Here is a 24,597-nt window from a genome sequence, read left to right as displayed (position 1 = left end):
ATGCCCCCTTTGACAAATTGTCGCTTTTTGGTCCTAAAGTTCATGAAACATTGTCCAGGTGTGAAAAGGATGGAAAGACCCTTTCTGCATTGGGTGTATGTTTTTTCTACTCATCAATGGTCCTTTTTGAGAAATCACAGAAGTGGAAAAATGTGGTTCAAAATGTCCCAAGGGCCTTTCCAGGACACACGTGGCAGTGGCTACACCAGGGACAGAGGGGGGGACCTTTAATGGGAGACTCCATGTGGCAGAGGTGGCCTGCAAAATCAGGGTTCCAGGGATACCTTTCCAGGGAAACCCTATCAGCACTCCTGAAAGGAATCCCAAATTGTTTCCTCTGGAAACAGTTGGGGGCATTTATCCTTGCACCAACATGCCTGCCTTCAGATAACTTTGGATATTTCAGTGCACAGGATCATAACCAGAGAATACACCATACCCTTCATTGCCCTCCCAGCTCCAGCAAAGTCCCTGACATTCCAGCCAGTCAGAGGGAAGCAGCAGCATTAGAAATTAAAAAAAAACTGCTAGAAAAAAGTCAAAGAAGAGGTCCCACCAGACCAGATAGAATCCAGGATTTACTCAAGATTCTTTTTAGTGCCAAAGAAGACAGAGGACTGGAGACCAGTTTTGGATCTAAGTGCTTTGAACAAGTCAGTTCAACAGGCAAAAATTCCAGATGGTCATGGCTCAGTCTATTCTCCATACTAGGGAAAGACAATTGGATGTGCTCAATAGATCTCCAGGATGCATATAACCACAGAAAAATGGACAAGAGCTCCATGAGATTTCTCCACTTCCGGCTGAGAGCCAGTCATTATCAATTCAGAGTTCTGTCCTTTGGTCTCACCATAGCCCCCAGGGTGTTCACCAAATGCATGCCAGTAGTAGCAGCTCACTGGAGACTGCAGATTCTGGTGTTTCCATACTTATCGCTCCCACCAGGCAACTACTAGAATAAGCAAGAGATTACATTCTCCAGACCTGTGCTATCCTGGGGATTACTGTAAATTATAAAAACTCTCAACTGACCCCAACACAAACTATAGGGTTCACATGAGCAGTAATAAATACCAGTACTTGCATAGCCACCCTACCTTATCTGAGACTGCAAAAGATGACGATCTAAGTGAAACAAATTATCAGAAGCAACAGAGTAGCTGCACAACTAGTTCTACAAGCTCTAGGTTCAATAGTGGTGGCCATCATGTTAGTTCCCCTGGTGAGATTTCACATGAGAGTATTGCATTGGCTTCTAGTTTCCCAGTGTTGCATTCTGTATAAACCAATAAAAGACCAGATTTTGATTACCAACCATTGCAAGTAAGACCTAGCTTGGTGGATTAAATCGGGAGAAATTCTCTTGGGCTGCCCCTTTGTCTTATGTCAGCCCCAAGCCATAGTGACCATGGATGTCACCCCCAGATGGGGTGGGGGGGGCATTATCTGGACAAGATGGTCCAAGGCAGTTGGTCCCCCATGGAGGCCAGCTTGCATATCAATGTCCTGGAGCTGAGGGTAGTGCTTTATGCGTTGCAGAGCTTTCAAACTGCTCTTCCCCTGGGAATGACTGTGATTCAAACAAACAATATGTCAGTAGTTTGGTACATTAACAAACACGGAGGAATCAAGTTGTACCCCCTTTATTAAGAAGTTCTCAGAGTCTGGCAGTGGGTGATCTCTTCCAACTGCTTTATGATAGCAATGAATATTCCAGGGAGTTCCAATGTGATAGCAGACAAACTGAGCAGATGCATTCTTCTGCCTCATGAGTGGTCTCTCAATCCCAGAGTTGCGAACAAGATTTTTCGTCAATGGGGCCAGCCTTTTTGCAACCTTTTTTGCATTCCCCTTGAACAACAAATGCAGCAGCTACTTTGCCCTGGTCCCATCTCTGGGGGAGTCCCCGATAAATGCTGTCCTGCGTGATTTGCCCTCTGGACTCCTGTACACCTTTCCCCCATTTCCATTAATTCCTCAATTTCTAAAGACAGCAATCAGGTTGAAGTGCAAGGTAATCCTCATTGCCCCTTCTGGCCTTGACAGATTTGGTTCCCCTTTCTTTGGCCTTATCTGATTCAATGACAGTGGACTCTGAACCCAGATCCAGATCTCCTATCCCATCCAGAGGGATTAGTTCACCCAAATCTTCAAAACCTCAAGCTCACGGCTTGGCTTCTCTAATTCCATTGCTTGCCAGGTGTAATAAACTTTATTCTCCAGCTCATAGGATTCTTTTGGCCTCCCATAAACCTTCCACCAGAAAACTCTACAATAGTAAATGGAAGAGATTTTCTTTCTGGGCTTGTGATAATAACAGTGATCTCCTCTCCCTCCTCTCCTATTGATAAAGTTTTAGAATTTTTAGCTTTCCTCTTTGAAGCAGGGGCCTCTTCCTCTACTATCAGGGTTCAACTAGCGGCTATTTCAAATTTTTATAATGGGTTTAAAAAATGTTCCTTAACTTCTCATAAGATTTTGCAAAACATTCTTAAAAGGGACCCTGATGTTAAAATCCCCATATAAGGCTCCATATACACCTTGGGATTTAAACTTGGTATTTCAGACAATAGTTCATTCCCCTTTCAAGCCTGCTGCCAACTGCGACTTGAAATTCTTGTCTTGGAAAATTATACTTCTGGTAGCGATAACTTCTGTCAGATGAATTTCAGAAATTCAAGCTTTGTCATGCAAACTACCTTATTTGATATTTCACAGACAGGGTTTCACTGAGAACAAACCCTTCCTTTTTACCAAAGGTGGTGGCAGAAAAGAATATCAACCAGCCAGTCAGTTTACCAGTATTTTTTCCCATTTCTCAAACAAAGGTGAATTCTGTTTGCATTTACTAGACGTTCATAGACAATTATGCTTCTATCTTCATAGAATAAAAGACATAAGGAAGTCTGACCAGCTGTTTGTTTCCTTTTCAAGTACTAAACTGAGCAAGCCAATTACCAAAGGCACTTTATCTAGATGGCTAAAAGAGTGCATTTCCTTCATATACAACAAGAGGACAACTGAATTACCTGGGCCTCTTAAGGCACACTCTACCAGAGCCATTGCTACTTCAGCAGTGTTCCAATCTAACGCTTCTATTGACAAGATTTGTGCAGCAGCAACATGGGCTACCCCACATACCTTCATTACTCATTACAAATTGTATTTTTTCTCTAGGGAAGAGTGTCATTTGGTTCTATGATACTGAAGAATATCCTTTCATGAGCCCTCCCAAGGTCCAAGGTAGCTGGAGACTCTGTCCCATATGTCAAGGATAAATGATTGACAGGATTGACAACATCAGATAAAGAAGTTATGTACTTACCATAATGTTTCATCTGTGTTGTCCTTCCTCATTTGTATTTGACTACCCACCCTCCATCCCCTTTCCTTTCAGGCCTCTTGATGGAATGAATTATGGTCCTAGATATATATTTTTTCAGTCATGGCACCAGATATTGTTTCCCTAAAGGCATTATTAGGATTATAACTAACCAGTAGGAGGTAACAGTGCAAAAAAAGAAATCTAATCAGCACTGGAGGAGGAAAACAGTCACCAGGTGCACAAACGTTAAAATAACATTTTAATTAAACGCTTAACGAATCACCGCGTTTTTCATCTAACAGTTCAGACATCATCAGACAAGCCCAAAAATTAATGACATCACTATTTATACTCCCATCCCATTTAAAATATCCATGCATTAACATATGTAGTCCCTTTCCATTAGTTGAAGGGGTAGTTTGTCTTCATAGTGATAATGTGGGGATGTGCATACCTATCAGCTGTCCAAATTACTGCAGAATGTCCAGATTTTGCTCATATTTTTGGTCTGTTCCTTATAAAATGTGTGATTTACTAGCTAATCACTGAAGACTGAACTCAGTAAATAATGACATACATTTGAGTTTCAGATGTCATATCCTTCATAAAATGCATACTTATGCAAACTCTGTTAGCTGCGGTGGTGGTGCTGCGTAGCGTTGTCGCCTCACAGTAAGACATCCTGTTCGATTCTCAGCTAAAGCGTCTTCTGTGTGGAGACATGTGTGAATGGGCGTACCTTCGTTGAAGGTTGTGTGTCAGGCCTGGCAAGTTGGTACGTAAAAATCTACTGCCAATCATTAGTGGACTGGAGTTCTGCTGTGGCGACCCCTAACCGGGAAAAGCCGAAAGATACAACAACAACATGCAAACTCTGTTATTCTAGCAACTTTCTACATTTATAAGAGCAATATTTAAAATCTGCCCTGATTTTGGGCCTTTGTCCCCCCATTATTTTTGGTTTTGTGCAGATTTTTTGTGCTTACTGGCTGAGAGGTATAGGAATGTGTGTGGCATAGACTTCTTTTCAGAATGGGCAGTGCTGGCACACCTAACAACTGTGATATTAACAGGAGAGGGTTGTATACATTATAAGTGGTTGAAACCTATTTACGAAAGTATTTTTAACTCTGAGTAAACTCTTAATGACTTAGTTACAGGATATGAAAACCATAACCAACCTTTAATGTGTATACATGCACAGCACTGAACAACTTACAAGTTACTAATTAAAAAATATTGAAAAATATTTTAATGATGTTCAGTAAGCTCGTGGAGCTTATGTGTAAGACTGTACAGCTTTTCTCCCCAGGCCTACAATGGAAAGGGTTTTGTCTGCCATTCCTGGTCAAAATTCTAATAAATAAATATTCAGTGCCAAGAGAGGAGAGAGTAGTAAGGTGAACTCGCCACACTAAAGCGTAAAGAACAGTTGCATGGTACAGGGAGAAGCTCTCTTACTGTTCTTTTAAATTTAGGAGAGTTCAGCTATTGAGACTGTAGGATTTTATTACATATATCAAGAATAATGGTTCTGCATACAGAAAACATATTGTGTCATGTTTCTTTGCAGATGTAGGATTTGTCAGGAGTTCAGAAGAAAGAGATACCTGGGTTGACATACTTAGAAGTTGTGTTGAAAACCCCAACTTCAGATTATCATCTTGGTTCTTCTCTTCGTCGGCAGCAGAATTAATCTGCAGACACAGTTAAACAATGCATTTTTGATTGAAAATGAAATACAGTGTAACAAACAAATATATGTAAATGAACTGACCAGTATATAAAGTACACAGATTGGTCAGTTATCAAGATAAAGGTAAAAGAAAGAAATGTACTATATAGGGTTTTGGCATTTGGAGACAAATTGGTAAAACTGAGCCTAGAACATGTAAGTAATAGAACATGATACACTCCCTTTGAAAAAAATGTTCTGATGTCAAGACAAAAAGTAATTAAAGTACTTCAAAGAAATATATTTTGCTGTCATATTCTTCTCCAAATGATTACCAGACAGCGTAGGTCAGTAGGAATGTTCTGCAAGAATTTTTTCCAAAGGAACAGGGCTGATAATGTTACATTAGCTATAATGAGACTTAAATCCCCCATCTGTTTCCAAGACACTCATTGCTAAATTCATATTTGTCTTCCCAGTCAGCCTTGAACTGTTGGTTCATCTAACATGCCTTTACTTTATTCAGATAATTGTCGTTTACTTTGCCATGAGCACATCTAGCAACAGAAACCCTAAATGATGTAGAATCTAGAACAGATCTTAAAAACTGTAGTAGATAAATGAAAGGCATCCCAGCACAAAACACAAAGCATTCTCATTTGGGTCCCTGAATGTTAAGATGTCAAGACAATAGGAGGTGTATCTGCATCCCATAATTCTTATGCTAAGACGTATGCTTAATACAATTTTACCATGGAGATAGTAGCTGGTCAACCAAAAAGGAAATGGAAGAACCATTAGTGAAAAAATGAACAAACAGCAGTCTGAAGTGGATGCCAGCTGATTTTGTGGCTGAAATGAACTGAATGTTTCCAGGTCACTTAACACTAAGCTGGTCCATAGCAGCATATACCCACAAAAGCTGCTCCATAGCAGCACATACCCACAAAAGATGCTCCGTAGCAGCACATACCCACAAAAGCTGCTCCATAGCAGCACATACCCACAAAAGCTGCTCCGTAGCAGCACATACCCATAAAAGCTGCTCTGTAGCAGCACAAACACACAAAAGCTGCTCCGTAGCAGCACATACCCACAAAAGCTGCTCCGTAGCAGCACATACCCACAAAAGCTGCTCCATAGCAGGACATATCCACAAAAGCTGCTCCATAGCAGCACATACCCACAAAAGCTGCTCCATATCACATACCCACAAAAGCTGCTCCATAGCAGCACATACCCACAAAAGCTGCTCCATAGCAGCACATATCCTCAAAAGCTGCTCCATAGCAGCACATACCCACAAAAGCTACTCTATAGCAGCACATACCCACAATATTCCTCGTGACATGCATAATATTGCCAACATTCTGGCAAATAGGTTCAGTGCTAACTTTACCCCTCTCTCATCCCCTAAAGGGCCCATCTCTATACCAGAAGAATGCAAAGTACCTGTAATCACGGCTGCAAAGGTAAAAAACACACTCTCCAAAACCAAGAACACAGCATCCATGGGACCTGACAACATCCCAGGCTGCGTTCAACATGAACTACAGGACAAACTGGCACCCCACCTAAGTACCATATTCAGTCATAGCCTTACCTCAGGCTTTGTGCCCACTGAATTTTGCACAGCAATGGTTATCCCACTCCACAAAGGGGGAGCCACCACAGACCCCGGGAACTACCGCCCCATTAGCCTGACAAGCCTGGTCTGCAAGGCTATGGAGCGTATCATCATGGAACTTATAAACAATGACATTGGTAATCTCCAAACTCTGGACTCTACCCAGTTCGGGTTTGTAAAAGGCAGATCATGTCTCCTAAACCTGATAGACTTCTTTGAAGAGGTCACCAAAACTGTAGATGAGGGTAAGGTGGTTCACACAGCCTATCTAGATCTTGCCAAGGCTTTCAACACCATCCCCCACTCTGGAATTATAGACAAACTCATTAAACTGGGTATAAATCCCTATGTCACAAGATGGGTTGCCAACTGGCTCACTGACAGAACCCACACTGTGAAAGTAGCAGACTCTAAATCCAACTTCAGACCAGTGACAAGTGGAGTACCACAGGGTTCAGTCCTAGGTCCTCTTCTGTTTGGTATCTACTTCTCTGAAGTACAGACAAACACAGAAGGTCTTTGGCTAACAAAGTTCGCATTTGACTGCAAACTAGGAGCCATAATCAAAACTCCTAACAATGTGGACATCCTACAAAAGGGCCTCACTGAGACAGATGCCTGGTGTCAAAGCCATGGCCTCAACCTCAATGCCAAAAAGTGCATTGTCATCCCTTTTGGTAAAAACTCTGTACCCATGAACTACCACATAGGTGGTAGTCTACTTAACACCGAAAGTGTGATAAGAGACCTTGGGACACAGGTGGACAGTAGTCTCTCCTTTGATAATCACATCGCCACAGTAGTCAGGAAATCCTTCTACGTGGCACACCTCATCACAAAAGGTTTCTCATCCAGGAAGAAAGAGGTCATTGTTCCCCTCTACTCATCACTCATTAGACCCATTATAGAGTATAATGCCCCTTTTGATATGTACCTCACAAGACATCTACAACAACTGGAAAGGCCACAGAAATACCTCACAAAGAGGATTACTGACCTCAAACAAATGCCCTATGCAGACCGTCACAAAAAACTTCAGCTTTACTCTGTCGCATATTGCCTACTCAGAGGCAATCTCTGCCTAACATACTATGCTATGTCAAACCCACAGCTGTTGGACATGCTCCATTTAAAGAAATCCCAATCCCTCCGAGCTACACGCTCTAGGGACCTAAACCATGTCACCGCAATAAACAGAACATGCTGGAGGGATAGATTCCTGTCCCAGAGACTTCCCATTCTCTGGAACAAACTACCTATCTATATCAAACAAAGCTCCTCATTAGCACTCTTCAAGAAAAATCTTGATGACTGGATGGGAGATAGGAAATTCACCCTGGGGATCACTTCTGTGGCTCTGCTTGACAGGGGCACAGGAAAATAATTTTCTTGGTTGGCAAAAGCCAGGGTACTGTTTGGCTAGGCTTATATAGGCCCTAGGGCCAATAGCCTAGTACCTACCTATGAACCTATGAACCTACGAAGATGAACAATAACTAGCAGGAGAGTACTGATGTCTGTGTTTTAATGAACACCTGTGATCCATGCAGCTAACAGAGCACTTTAAATAAGCACCCCAAGCAACATACTATCACAACTAAACTAGCCACCATACTGATTCTCATATCCAACAAGACTATCTGATAGTAAGGACATTCAGCAACACTATATGTAGTTAGAGAAGGGCACTAGCACAGTGCATCAAACAAATTGTGTTCTGAGCTACAAAAAATCTGTTCAAGCATGCCGAATGTAAATGCTTTCAGAATAATAGTATAACTTGATAATTTTCAAATCATCACCTTCAGCTACCTTCTTTCTCTTCTGACACTACTGACAACATTCAGTCTCTAGCCATACTAACATTCTCATAGCAGAATTTCTATACTGGCACCCCTAAAACCAACTCTTACTCCAACACTCCTCTCCTCCCACCCCACACACACACACATATACACACTTCTATCTGTTTTGGAACTCCTGTCCAGCTTTCCTACATATAGCAGATCTTCCACAACAGCATACCTCCCACAGCAGTTAGAGCTACTGTGCTCTCATCCTCTGCTATAGCCATCCCTATCCCATATACATCCTTAAATGATCAACACACACCCTTGTAAATAAGCTCACTGCCCATCAAGAATTTCTTTGCATTGCATTTTTGTACACATTATTTATCTTTTTTTGGGGGGGCAGTACTGAAATGCAATGTATGCTGATGGTGACATGACACACCTGCACCACTGCGGGTCCTGTGTTCACACAACTGTAGGGACTAATACTGAACTAGCTAGGGTGGTTGAGGACATTTGACGATATTGCTGTCTTACTTATTAACGTTCATCAGTGTTTCACTGCTGCATGCAGACATTGGTGTTTTGACTATGTGGGGTGACATTTACATCAACCTTTTTCAGTGATGCACTCGAAGGCTGCTAATATGGTCATGTAAATAGTTATAGCTATAGGCTCAAACTGTAGTGCCAGTGAATAAGAGGTCTTACCTGTGAGAGGTATATGTTATGAACACCTAATTATAATTCACTTTCAGGTACAGCAAGTGAATAATGAAGCACAACAGGGCAGCACCCAGACTAGGGTCTATATTACAAGATCGAATGCTTAGGTGATTGAACACCTAAACATCGAACTTGTAATATCGAAAGCAAAAAACAGTGAACAGCCAATTTAACGCAGAGAAAGATTTCCCTTGGCCGTTCACCAGATTTTGCCATTTTGTCTACTGTAGATCGATCTCGGAGTTGGTATATTTAGTTGGGGGGGGTGTGGGAGAGCACAGCCCCCCACTTAGTTTGGGTGTAAAATTTTTTTTTTTTCCCGTGGCCAACCGCTGTGTTTTCCTGTGCCATTCTATGTTTTTGGGTTCAATATTACAAGTTCGATGTTTAGGTGTTCAATCACCTAAGCATTCGATCTTGTAATATAGACGCCCTAGACTACACATCCAGCAGCATACTATATATCATCACCAAAGCCATTCTTGCTGCATGATTCTCTCAGAAGTTTGATGACTTCTTTATTAATCTTCTCCATCACCTCTGACCACAGGCTTTCAAAATTCTTTGCTTGCGAGTCTGTTATTAAATTCATTTTAACAGCAGCATCCACATGCAAGTCACCTGCATCTTCTTTTGTGCTGAAAGCAACTTTTGTAAATTCATCCATTCCATATCTTGACTATGTATTGATTAATTCAGTTATTTATGTGTGTATGTTGAAACTAAATTCATCTCTGCTGTTATGGTTTGCACTCAGCCCCCACCATGAATGCACCCAGAGCAGCACCCTGTCAAAAAGAGTTGGACAGTTACTAAAAAAAAAAAAAAAAAAAAAAAAAGAGAGAGAGAAATTTAAAGCAGAGTAAGAACGTTAAGATAAGCTAAGAATAAATCAGACAAAAACAGATAATGAAAGTAAAAAGTGTCACTAAGACAAGGTAATAATAAATCCGACAAGAACATATAACATAAATTCAAGGTAAATGCAAATATTTTATCGTATTATAAACTACATTTAAATCCCCTATACTATTATAACCATATCACTGTCTATTCTATGACAGTTTTCCCTGGCAACTGCAGTTTTCTTTCCAACATTCTGAAAACTTTCAGGCCTTTTACAAGATAAAATATGAGACAAAGACTCTTCACATTTCATCCTAAAACTAAATGCAACCATTCTTGCTTGTTCTTCTCATTGTATCCTAAACTGCCAGTTTCCTTCAGGATAGACACTTAGAGAAATCCCAGAGGACATCACCTTACCTCAAGCTGTCTGTTCCCAAATATTCAGTGCCAGTACCGATATTACATATTTGTTCTGATTTAGTGCAATCTTCTTCTAGTTTTCTGATGGTCTTGTTCCCATTTTTGATGACCTCTCATCATTAGCTGTATGGAATGTTTGGCTATCTTCGAGTAATTTACTGAACCCCAAGCTCTCCATTGTCCAAGTCCTGTTTTGCTGCATCTTTGGCTTGACTATAATACCCCAACCAAGTTTTCCCCTACCTCCTGAAAGAATTCTGATGCCAAAAAAGGCGAGCAGTGTAAAATAGAACTGAATTACACATCAGCACCTCCTCCACGCTTGTCGAACTCATATAACCGATCTGAAAGAGTTAATTATAAACCCTAAAGAACAAAAAATACCCATTAATTCCACTGCAGGTTTCCCTGATATTATGAATATACCATCATTATATCAGTATATAACAGTGTAGATTTAAGTTAAAGGATAAACTAAAATCCCTCCAGATCGTGAATATATTTTTAATTTTATACATAATAAATATCATGTGCCTTTCTACAACTTCTTCAGACCCAGACATTATACCATGTTGTTGTGTCTTTCGCCTTTTCCCGGTTAGGGGTCGCCACAACGGAACTCCGGTCCGCTAATGATTTGCAGTAGATTTTTACGTGCCGAGTTGCCGGCCCTGACACAAAACCTTCAACAAAGGTACGCCCATTCACACATGTCTCCACACAGAAGATGCTCTAGCTGAGAATCGAACAGGACAATGTCTTACTGTGAGGCGACAACTCTACGCAGCACCACCACCACAGTCAATTTCCTCAACAGAGCACATAATAGTCTCCACAACGTAAAGAATTTTAAAGCCTTTACATTCCATTCCACACCTGAAATCCTAATTCCAGTAAACTTTCACTCAAAAAATATAAAACATTTCTTACACCATATTTCCTTTTCACTTCTACACCCACGTTATCTGTATAAGTGTAATCCCTAATTTAGTGCTAATATTGTGATTTTTTCGCCACTAAATTTACACCATGCATTATTTTATTAACACATAATTCAATAAGATAGTGCCACAACTGTATCCTTTATAACAACTAAACATGGGTATCAAACCAGACAATATGTATACATTTTATAGCCAGATAAAACAGATATCTCTTAATCAGTAGTCCTTCAACAGCTGTAACATAGCATTGTGGTCTGAATTATTATATGCATTAAACATGCAGATATATTAATGAACTCCCTCTCTCCTGCCTTACTCAGCTACTTCACTGCTCCTCCACTAACCCGAGAACCCCTCCTTACATCTTTACTGTGGCTAAACCACCAATCTTATTTTCCAACCAATACATTTTCTCAAATGCCCTTATAGCAACTAACTTATAATCATTCCTTAACAGAGGTATATGCTGCCATGTACTAACATCCATCCTGTTTCCCTTTTTCTTCCATCACAATCTCCTCGTCCCATTAACGTTCCTAATATAATATTCATTAAAAACTTGAACCAGTGGCTAGAAATGCCATTCTTCTAAGGACCCGTAGTAAAATATAGGAATGTCTTTCTACCCTTGGAAACTACTGTTTACATTCTTTAACAGCTTTCCTAAATTCCTTAATCTCAAACCTTGCATATATCTTTTTTCACTTATTAGTATTATTTTTATCCTTACCTTCCCAGACACAGGCACCTTTGTTCTACCAACAATCACTGCCAAATATTTCATCACATTCAGTTCATCTCTAACAAAATGATTGCACTAAACACACACAGAGAAGAGACTTTACTTGTCTTCCTTGTTTTCTGTACCCCTGTGCCTTGGAAATCAACCTTTCATGCTATCCATGTTTTTTTTAAAGCAGTACTCTCCATTTTTACAAAACAACAGTATTCTCTAAACAGAAATAAAATTCTGCAAGCACCCCTCTATATTCTATCTCTTCCTGTTGTCAAAACAACTGAGACTGCCATCTGCATCTTTATCAGCAGGTGTTGTTTCAGTACGTCTTACCACCATAGCCTCTGCGTGTAGCTCTGTGATATCATCCCCAGATTATGTCACTTATTCCTTAAGTTGACAAAGTCTCAGGTCGTGACAGTACGCATGATAGAATCCTTGCAAGCAATCCTAAAAGCACTGCAGTGTGCGACGTTAATGCTGATGCCATCAATGACAACTTATTAATATAGGTGCCAGGCTTAAGTTAGACAAGTCATCCGTGCTATGAAGTGTAATCACAAATGTTAATTTCCAGTAAATGTTATCCAAAGTTCAAGATCTGTTTCTCAGAGAAATCAGTTTTCTCTGGAAACAGCGATTCTGCAGTTAGCATATATAGGAGTACAGTCTCCCATGTAGACCTACAGAGGGGTTAAATAACTTTGCCACAAAATCTGCTGATTGGTTTCCACTTTCCAAGCTTCCATTTAAGAAAGCAGTTGCCTATTCTGTAAGCAAAACAAGCAAACCTTCCTATATAGGATCACGGGATCATAGAAGGTTACTAGGTTAACAACCCTAGGACCTTTTTATTCTAGCCATTCATGCCCCAATTTCCCAATTATCAATGCCACAGGCTAGAACAGCTTTGGTATATGCCTGTGCCTTAGGGCATCTACAAACTGTTCTTGTCTATAACGGCCACAGGTGGGAAGCCAGGGTGAATTTGTGATTCAAAGAAATGCATCTGGTCCTTCAAACTCCTTTGGATTTCACCTTATATTAAAAACCTGATTTGCAACAGGGGCCATCTATGGTCTGTTCTCCACAAAACTAGGCTGGGATTTGATTGTATCTAATTTAGGACTGCATGTAATCAACTTAAGCATGTCATATTATCTAGCAAAAAAAAAAAAAAACATTTGCTATCATGAACAGCAACATCTGTTTGTTAACCATATCTCTTAGACTTCTAGAGCAAGAATTCTGAGCAATTTCAAAAGTAATGGAGGTCCAAAGTTCCAAAATCAGTAACAATTTTTAAACATTCCTCTTATAAATGTATAACTTTATGAGAATGACAGGTGCTGCATTAGCATGTATTTTCAGAAGGCTATGTAGTCTGAAACTCAAATGTGTTTCATTATTTAATGACTTCAGTCCTAAATGATTTGTCAGAAAAACACAAATTTCATGAGAAACAGATCAAACACTATGAAGCAAAAATCTAAACATTGTATAATGTTCTGGACAAATGAAAGAAATGCAACCACAAAAGGTTTTGAAAATATGTACTCCTTTATCTAAGACACACTAAAACACATGTACTCTTTCTACATCTTGATGATAAAGATATTGCAGAATACTTCTTCTTACTCACGTCTGTGACTCTGGCCACACTAAAGCCAGCAGACCAGTTTCTAGACAAACCTCTACATACCATTTGCATCCTTGCAGTTTCTGTAGGCCTACTTTGCAGGCACTTTAAAATGTTAATTCACGGCTATAATCCAAGGTTTTATCTACCACTAAAATTCTTGGTTTGCAGCCACCTATCTTTTATCCTGGTACAATACTTTTCAGTATATCCATCAATGAAGGGTGCACTCCATCCAGCTGAAAAAAAAAACCTCTTAGTATTCTGTTGACTAAGGCTGAGCTCTTAATCACAATTAATAGCCACCATCCAGTCATCCTAGTCCCCCACTTTCAAACATATTAGAAGAAACATATGTACCAGCAGCTCCTTCAGTCTAATTTATTTGTTTATTTTGAATTTGTTAACTGGGGTAGAGCATTGATCCCATTGGATCTATTTCAGTTTTACCCGGGGGAATGACAAAACACAATAAATGCATGCATGATATACAGACTGAATATCAGAGTTGGCCCAGGGAGGTTTAAAGCAATAGATAAATGACACCAGGGACAGCTTGTGGCATCGGACTGCCGGACTGCAGCCCCCTCAACAAAAAAAAGAAAAAAGTACTTTTTTGTTTGTTTTTTTTTTTTTACTGTCTCACAGTCACAGTTCAGACTACTCCGACTCCGCAAGTCCCGCGACTCGTCTTTCAAGTTCCTGCCTTGGCGAATACGTGCATGCGCACTTTGATCACCTCGGGTTGCGGCGGTTTCAAATAAAGATTTTTTTTTCTGTCTGTTTCTGCTGCAGCCCGGTGAGCAAATGAAGGCATCAGTGTGATGCCCAGCAGTCTATGTGGTTTGGAACCACATAGAATTGGAAGGGGTTCGGACTGCGACGTCCGCAGGCACGTACATGACGTGCTTGGGCTAAATGGCTGCTGATTGGTTGTCGCTCTCTTCCCGGGCTATATTTGCTGGGAAAAGAGTGAGAATCAAACAGTTGCAGCCAGTTTGGTTTGTGGGAACTTGTGGACTGATTCAAATAGTTTCTTGAATCGTGACAGTCAAAGTCAAGTGAAGGATTTCTGGATTTGGATTTTTATTTTTTTTTTGTCAGCCTAAATATATTTTTGTCAGCTAATTAACAACTGTGCTGGGTGTTAGCAGCTGAAGAAGAAGAACTGAAGAAGTTAGAAGAACTATAGTACAGAGACTCAAGTTTTCTTCTTGGTGGTATGTGCTGTAGTATTTTTTATTGTCCCAGCCAACTGCATCTTTTTTAATTGTCATAATGAATGAATCTCAAGGTAAAAAGAAACCAGTATTTCTGTTTATTAGTAATTACAGATTTTTTGAGAGAAAGTTGTATTAAATTATTTAATTTTAGGAATTTCTTTCTCCATTTTGTTTTTGTTTTTTTTTTTTTTTTTTAATATTAGCCATTAAAGAAATTCTTTATACTTGTTGAGTAGTGAGTTCTCAGTCAGTTCTCTCTGTACCTGCTGCAGTTTGCCATGGCAGTGGTACATAAAGTACTCGTGTTTGTGTGTGTGTGTGTGTGTGTGTGTGTGTGTGTGTGTGTGTGTGTGTGTGTGTGTGTGTGTGTGTGTGTGTGTGTCTGTTTTGAATATGGCTGCTGCATTCTTAGTGGACCATGTTTTTTTTCTACTAGTTTCTTTTACATAGCACAAATCAATATGCTATTGTGACTGATGTAAAAACATTCATTCATTCATAGCATTCAGAAAATCTTTAAAAGCACACCTGTAAAAGAAGGCAGAGTGTAACTGCTTTTAAGACTCTGGCTGATTGTCTGGTATCAAATGTTGTTTCAGCCGGAAAAGAAAAAACATGTAATATTCTGGACAACTTGAAATCCTCATGTATAACTCTTATAACTCAGACAGCTTCTATTGTAAATACCAACTTTCCTGTTTGCATAATGGTGCTGGAAATGTTCTAGTTATTAATGAGCAAGCTATAATTACACAGCTATTACTTGTATTTGCAACCAGGATGTGAGTGAAAAAGATCAGTAAACCATCTCACCCACCCAGTTAAGAAAAGGAAATTAAATAAGTAAATAAATGCATTCTGACTGGGAATTAAAGAGATGCCCAGATAAAAGATTCATGGTTATACATGCAAAGTTATTATGGCAATTGACATATATTTAAGCAACAGCAAGCATAAGGTTACAACAGAAGCATGTCAAGAGTTCAACAATTAGTTAACTGCACTACGCAATACATATACATTAAATTGAAGGCTTTGTAAAAGTAATACAAAGATAGTTTTGGAGGTAGCACTCTAGTAAATGTACATTAAAGTAAAACATTTATACAAAATTAATACAAAGACAATTTTGGTGGTTGCACTGTTCAATACACACTTTAATTTTTATAGAAATACAGTATTGGAGGTAGTGAGGCACTCAAGTAGTGAGATATCTATCTAGATAGATATATATTTACATATAAATATACAAATAAAGGCAGTTTGATATATTGTGTAATGCAAAGAAGGTCCTTGGATAAGGATAAAGAAGAAGAGAATTACTGTGAGATAAGACAGAGATTAAGTTCGGTGGGTGATGAGTAAGTGAGGAATATTTAGCAGAATATATGCAGGGGGAGATATATGGTGACCAGACAGGTATGTCTTTGAGATAAGAAGTAGCTGAGCACCTTGAGAAAGTCAGTGATATATTAGGGGAGAATTCTGATGACCTGTAGTTTAAAAGAAGTGAGTCTGTACAAGAGATATGTCCTGTTCCCACTGCTTCCATCATTTGCAATGACTACATTATGGTTAAAGGTGAGCACCACTGCTACTAACTGTAGCTCTTTCCCAAACTGGGCCTCTACCTCCTAAAGAGCAACTGGGTACTTTCTCTTTTCTCAATATATAAATATTAATTTTACTGTCTTTCCTGAATGGACTTTTTTTTTCTAGAAATGTATCAAGCTTCTACAAGAGCGATCACACTCCAAGAGTCAAACAAATCTTGTAACTCTTGCCCCACTAGCTTAACAACACATTTCATTAATTTTGTGTGGCATAATAACAGAAGGCCAGCCTGAACACATTCCATATCCTGCTCACCCCATCCACTTTTTTAGTTCCCTAATGGGAATTTCTGTTTTGATTTCCCCCATGATGCTCATCAATGTGCACTCTCTTTCCCCATCGAAAGAAAAGCATAGAAGACATGTTGTTTTCCCTTTATTCCTTGACTTTTCAGTAAACTGTTTGGGTGTTTATTTCTATACAGTTTGATATCAGAAAATCCTCTAATTTTGCAAAGGATTTTGCATCCTGTGGGTCTGCCTGACACCCCCACTCCTTAACAATTATTGGTAAACCCATTTTGAAATAATCTTTTACTAGAATTTCCATCTTAGTTTCTTTAATGTTTACCCCTGCAGGGTCATAGCAAACTTCATGATATATTTCAAATGAAATAGCTATATCTAGATTTCTTAATTCTACAGAAACTCCATTCATTGAATTTGAGGATCTGTTCTCTGAGGTAACTCCTTCCCTTGCTATTAAGATCATCTTTACCTTATCCAAGTCACTAGAGGCCAAGCTAGTGATGTCCATGTATCCATGGAGAACCTCCTACTTAATGTGTGCTGCTGGGATTCTTGCCTAGCTACTATGCCTCCTGCATTCCTAGATAGATATCTTTTCAAAGGTTAACAGCTGTGCTTCTAGGCATTCAGCACTATGTGTGGTTTAAACAGCAACATAATTCATATATGCCAAAGATTAGGTTACAACCACCATCCGTTTAGTGATGGTAGCAGTCAACAGAAGGAACTGCTTGACTGTAGTGCCATATGCCCCCTGCCTCAGGATGACCCTCTAGAGGCTGACTACGCATTTCAGACAGAATCCTTGACAGATTATAAGAGGGGAAAAAACTCACTGGCAACAGTAAGTGGAATTAAGGAGATAGTAATTGCCTGCTGCATCCACCAAACATGCTTTATGGAGTGAAAATACCTGTTTCTTTCTTTTTTTTCTTTTTAGAAATAGTAACTTTTATTTATAAAACTCTACACAGCATTTACTTTTTTTGGCAAAACCATGAACTGGAGAATGGCAACATAAATAAAACTTAAAGCAAAGTATTAGTCCATTTCATTTGCCCAATTGCAGCATACCTGCACAATGCTTTCTTTAAATCTGACAGTTTCTCTGAATGGCACCATTTAAATAAATAAGTCTGATAAACAAAGGTTTCTTGCAAAAACATTTTCTTCCCCTTCTTTAATGTGGAATTATTTAGATGACTTTTACTACTTCAGAGATTGTGCATATTTACTGATACTGGTGGACTGTAGAAGGTTGAGTAGACTTTTATGATGGAAATGTTCTGAATTGGGCAGTTTTGTCATTGGTGCATGCATTTTATTTCATTGTTTACTGGAAAAATGTTCATAACAATAAATTTAAAATGCCCTCTAACAACTGTACTGTATTGTACAAGGAATACAATTTAATACAATCGGAAAGGTATATCAAAGAGCATGTGTATGTTTTTTGTTCAAGGGGCCTATGATTTGAAAACAGCCCAAAAGGGGCCTATGATTTGAAAACAGCCCAAAGTTAATCTTTATCTGCCCCTGGCAAAATGTATTTTCTTTGAATGTGGGTTTCATTGCTGTTTCAATGCATGTGAGTTTCAAGGGCAGAGAAGTTTTAATGCTAAGTCTGTTTTCATTGTGAGACTGCATTGCTTTGTTTAGCAGATATCTATTGGGGTTTGTGCTGTAAAAATGCAAAATAAAACTTTCAAATGAAATCCAAATCATTGCAGAAGTAAAGCAGTATGCACATTACAGTGTTTATGGTAAATGGGCAAAATATCCAAGGAATGGGACCCTGGAATGGCTGCAGGGGGGAGGCTCCATTCGACCATGATTTTGAGAGGGGAAGGGCAGCAAACTCAGACAGCCTCGGTTGAACTATACCTCTCAGCTGTCCATATTTTTGCAGAATGAATAGATACTTGCTTCTTATTTTTGGTTTGTTCCTCATAAAATGTGTTTTTTTTTGGCAAATCTGTCTTAAGTTTATACAAGAGCAATTTTTAGTAGTGTTTGTATGTTCCCTCAATATATTTGGCCTTGTCCAGATTTCCTGTATTAACAGGTTGAGAGGTACGTGCAAATAAATTGCTTTATAGAATTAGGCATATCCAAACCTCTCAACTGTCCCTGATTTTGGCTCAAAATGTTGCTTTTCCCCTAATAATCCCTCTGCAAAATGGCAATTTTGGAAGAAAACATGGAGGGTTTACAATTAATAAATATATAACTGTAATAATCAGTTATAGATTACTTTTATTTCAGAAATGCATGTAGATTCTTTAATTTTGTCAGCTGCTCAAGTTAGCAGTACTAATATTAAAAAGTGTCCCTTCTTTGACAGGTTCCCAGCTGTATTGAGTGGCTATTTTATATTTTTGCATCACATTTTTGGTCCATTTTTCATAAAATTTAGTTTTTTTGATAAATTACTGGCAAATCATTAAAGACTGAAGTTAGAAATAATGACAGACATTTCAGTTTCAGATTTCATACCCTTCAGAAAATTCATACTAATGCAAGACTTACTATTCTATTATCTTTCTAAGTTTATAAGAGCAATATTTAAAAATTGTCCTTATTTTTGGGCCTTTGTCCCACTTCTATGTATGGCTTTGTCCAGATTTCTTGCTCTGAGTTTGAGAGTTATGACAAATCTGTCAGGGCCATCGCAGTCAGCCAGAGACATTTCAAATTGTGACAAACTTGTTGCACCCCACTCCCCCATGTAGTGACTCTGGATGTGTCCAAGCAAGGCAAGGAGCAGTTATGCAGTGTAAATGTGCAGACTATCCCCCCCCCTATCCAAGGTAAACACAAGTACTACAGTGACCTTTCATCTGTCATTGATTTTGCAGAATGTTATGGTTTCTGTCATATTTTTATACTGTTGATTTATGCTTATTATTATTATTCAGAAAGTGCCTTTTGCTCTGTGTTTAAGTAGCAGTGCTTTAATGATCATCAGGTAAGCTTGTCTGATATTGTAAGATGCAAGTAAGTTTTAATAAGTAGTATTGCCAACATTGAAAGCCTTTCTGTTGTTGCCATGCAGAGAATACTTACATAACTAGATAACGTATAAGCCTTGGGTATTGAAATGCATATGACAGTATTTGTAATAAAGGACAGGATTACATTATTTTAAGAGCTCATTACAGGCTTTACCTGCAATCTAAACAGAATGCCAATCTATCATGTGTGGTCCATATCCTGTGCAGTAATCCTTTAAGCAATATATGTTGAGCTTGTTTGATTTTCATTTTTTACTTTGATCATGTTTTCCCCATGAAACAAGTAGATAGTTGTTGTCAGGCAGCAGGTTTTTTTTGGATAAGAAACATTTTTACAAGTGGAGTATCACAGAGATTGCTACTTTCAGCATGTTACTTGATACTTTAATAAAGCTGAATATAAATTATAATTAGAACTGGATTGCAAGGAGAAGTGCATGTTACTTGATACTTTAATAAAGCTGAATATAAATTATAATTAGAACTGGATTGCAAGGAGAAGTGATTTGAGTTAAGTGCTGCTTGTTTTTCTTATACTTTTTTTTGACTGGCATTCCAGTAATGTATTTAAAAAGTAATTTATTTTTTCATGCCTCACATCCTTTTTGTTTCCATCTAGATATTACGTAAGCTGTCATGCAGCCAATGGATTGAAATATTTTTTTCTACTACACTTCATTTTGTCTGACTGGACTCTCATAATGATGGTTTGGCACCCAGGGCAGTGTATTTAATTAAAGTTAGTTTCTGTGGTTTTGAGCATAGCCCTCCCCTTTCTAGTTGGCCACACCCATTCCCATTGACCCCACCCATCCAGCTGTCTCCTGCAGCCCCCCTTTGATTTGAAGTCACCAACCGCCACTGAATGACACTATATATAGAGTGACTGACAAAATACAATATGCACCTGCATTATATACAGAGTGGATACTAGAGCTGGCATGTTGGAAGAATCACAGTGAAAAGTACAGTCTGAGCAAGCTATGTAGAGAACAATAGGGTAAGAGGAAGTCACGTAATTAGAGCACTGAGAAAGCAATTGCATTTTCCGTGAGTCTTGCAGTGTACTGTTAGCTCAGGGTAACATGAATCATCTTTAAGAAAAGAGGGGAGATATTCCCATAGTTTGGGACCAAGGACTGGGAAAGCATGCTTTATGCACAAGAGTCTAGTTTGGCGTAAAGGGAGGAACCTGAATGGTTAAGATTTCTAAGGTTGTATGTCACTGCATCCCTGACTAGTTTGAAGGTTTGTACGGAGAACGTACTCTGCTGACGGGCTATTAGAAAGGCTATTAGAAGGTCAGCATGCTGTTTCACAGGTAGCCAGGTAGCTCTTTCAATGGTTTTGCGGTGGTGCTCATTTCTTGGGTAAAGAGTAATAAACCTGCATATGGCATTTAAGATGGTTTGAATGGTGATGCATTTCTTTTAGAAGCTGTAACAATAAGAGGGAAACCATGTTCTAGCTGAGATGATCCAATGCCTTTACCTATGGCATTCCTAGTGGGCCTAGAAGGAAAAGGGGAGAGCCTACTAACCCACAATATGACAGGGTTGAATTTTTGTTTGTGTAGTCCAGGTGGAGATGGAAATTTAGGAAGAAGACCAATCAAATCCCTAGGTATTCGAAAGTAGTGACATTTTCAGCAGTGTTACTCAGATGACTGATGATTTGCAGAAGTTGACTTTTGCTTAGACCCAGAAAGCATTGCTTTTGTTTTATAGGCGTTAAACAGTAATTGTTTATTGAATAATCTCATGAAAATCACCCTGAAGATTGGAATGAAATAGAATCATGTTATCAGCATAAAGCAGGAGAGGAAGATGAGGAAAGTTAAAAGGAAATTTTAGTGTGGATAGAAGAGGAGCGGTGCCAGAACAGATCCTTGAGAGAAGCCTTTCCACAGAGAGTTTGGTGCATTGAAGTTTGAAAAGTGATAGTTAGTGTGATGTGTTTTGAACCAGGCCAGTGTGTGTCTTTGTTAAGGCCTATGTCAATGTGACAGTCCAGGAGAACTCAAGGTCAATAAAAAATGGCAGCAGTAATTAGGCCTTTGTCCATTCCAAGAAGAGAGTTGTCGGTGAGTGTACAAATAGCTGTAGATCAGTTACAACAAGACAAGAAACCATGCTGCTTTTGAGAAAGAAGGTGGGATTGATTGATATAGTGAGTGAATGACTGAGTGACAAGTAAAGTACTTTGTCCAGAATCTTTGCTAATGTAGGGAGGAAAGAAATGGGTCAGAAGTCTGATTGACTGGAGTGCAGAGCCAGATCATGGTCAAACGACACCCTAGGTAGGGTAATGGATTGGGGACCCTCCACACCCCCCCCCACATCCTTTCCCAGCAGCCATTCCAGTGTCCTAATAATTGCCTGTCTTTCCCCCGTTACCATAAACACTGTTCAAACCTGTCAGTGTGCATGCTATTTTCTTCCTTACGTCTACAATGGTTACAGATATTTGGATTTAATTTAAAACCTGTCTTCCAAATATTATAGCACAAACACTGATAGCCATTTGCTAAATAAAATAATACAGTCTCACAAGGAAAATTGACTTGGCATAAGCAACAGTGAACTTCTCTACCCTTGAAACTCATATTCATTGAAACTGCATTGAAACCCACATTCATAGAAAATGCATCTGGCCAGTAGTAGATTAAGTTTACCTTTGGGCTGTTTCCAAACCATGGGCACCTGGACACATTTTAGAACTGTGTATAAATGCGTAACTGCATGTTTTTTTTTTAATTCATCTGCATGTTTTTTTTTTTTTATTCATCTTCCTGATTGCATGAAATAATTGCTCTTGTTTACTACAGAACCACTTGGAGTGTGTTTTAAATTTGTAGTTTTTAACATTTTTCCAATAAGCAGTTAAATAAAATGTATAAACCAATGATGACAAAACTACCCATTTCAGAACATTTCAATCATAAAAGGCCACTCAAACTTCTGTCATTGCAGTCCACCAGTATCAGTCAGTATGCACAATCTCTGCAGAAGTAAAAGTCATCTGAATAATTCTATATTAAAGAGAACTGCAACTAATGAAGAGGTTTCTGCTAGCAAACAACTTTACATTTCAGTGCTTCATCTACAAATTCAGTGAATGCTACACTTGAACAATAAACAGCCTATGTTACGCAAAAAATGGGTCAACAATCAATCTACCTGCTGTGGGAAGAGAACCCACAGCCTTCTGCACCAAAAACAAGTATGTTACTAGTTCCAGCACTGGCACTGAACAATACAACTATGAAATTCTGTGCATGACATTGTAATCCTTAGTGATTTAAAAGAAATACAATTAAAGGAGCCTGGTAGTTAGTGTAGAGGTTTAAGGTACTTGCTTACCAATAATTAAGAGCTGGGATTGACTGAGAAAAGTCACTTAACTAGACAGTGCCACTAACTGGGGCATAATATATAAACACACACACACACACACACACACACACACACACACACACACACACACACACACACACCTTAGCTCAGCCACTCAGGGCATAAAACACCTCTTGGCTGGCTTGCTTTCCTTAAACCCAAATCTCAGCTCTGAATCCCAATTGTCCTGTGCTTGCTTCTTTGCCACGCAGTTGTAATACTTAAAATCTCTGGTCAGTCTTTCTAATGAGGCTTGCATTACACAAGCTTGTCTAGGATAGTCTACATCCTAATGCTAAGGTTTCTGGGTTTGCTCTTCATGCTGTCTGGTTGGTTTGCATGGCCAGCTGCTGTGTCCTGCAAATTCCTAATGTTGGTTGGTTTCAGAAAACTTTTACAGGAAATTTAAGCCAGGGCCCTCCCTGCCAAAAAGGCCCTAGGCAACTGCCTAGGTCACCTAGTGCTGGATCTGGCTCAGATTGGATTTCATTAGGAAGAGGTTTTACAATGACGTTTTTCCAGATTTTAAGCATAATCTTAAATGTAAAACACACACAATATACATGTTTATCAGTGGAGTTCTGATGTAGTCTGTTTAGTGATAAATAAACCATGGATGAAGGCTGTTTGCACCAGAGGGGGGTTATAAAGTTTTATCTGCTTGAGGAATATATGTATGTTTTTGGATGTGACAGTTCTAAAGTAGAAAGGAGGGATGTATGGAAGGGTGGTGGGGTGATTGAGTCAGCTTGGAACTGGCTAGAGTAAGGAATGAGAAAGGTTGCTGAAATGAGAAAGGAAATCAAAGGCAGAAAGCTGAGAACATGTGGATTTCATTAAGGGAGAGTTATTCCATCCTGTAATATGGTTGACCTCTTTCCAGAAGTTTCTGGGTGACTTTATTGGTGAGGGTTGGTATGATTTCAACAAGGTAACTTTTATGATGGCATAGTGCTTGCTTGGCAAGAATGCGTACCGGGGTGCAAAGTTACCTGGTTATAGTAGTGGGAAAGGCTTTCCAGGAATGCCATGCCTTGTCTCTGAGTTGTGGAAGAGCGTTAATCTCATAGGTTAAACAGTTATTAGTTTCTGGTTTGTATAGTCTTTGTATTACTGGGAGCAGGAGTTTCGCAAGTCAGTCCATATACAGGTGAGTAGTTCTGCATTAGTATTACAGTCAGTTGAATTCACAATTGGTGACTACTATAATGAGGACAGGTTGATTTTAAGTTTGCCAGTGTTAGGCTGTGATTTATTACTGAACTATATGAATTTTGGAGATATAATTACATATGGATGATAGATATGGGAACTGATAGGGCAGGGGTGACTTAAAGATTGTGAGTTGATGGTGATATTTATGATAAGA

Source organism: Protopterus annectens, chromosome 2.part1, assembly GCF_019279795.1.
Source record: "Protopterus annectens isolate FY-2018-M chromosome 2.part1, PAN1.0, whole genome shotgun sequence".
NCBI classification, from domain to species: Eukaryota; Metazoa; Chordata; order Ceratodontiformes; family Protopteridae; genus Protopterus; species Protopterus annectens.
This window is presented reverse-complemented; position numbering follows the sequence as displayed.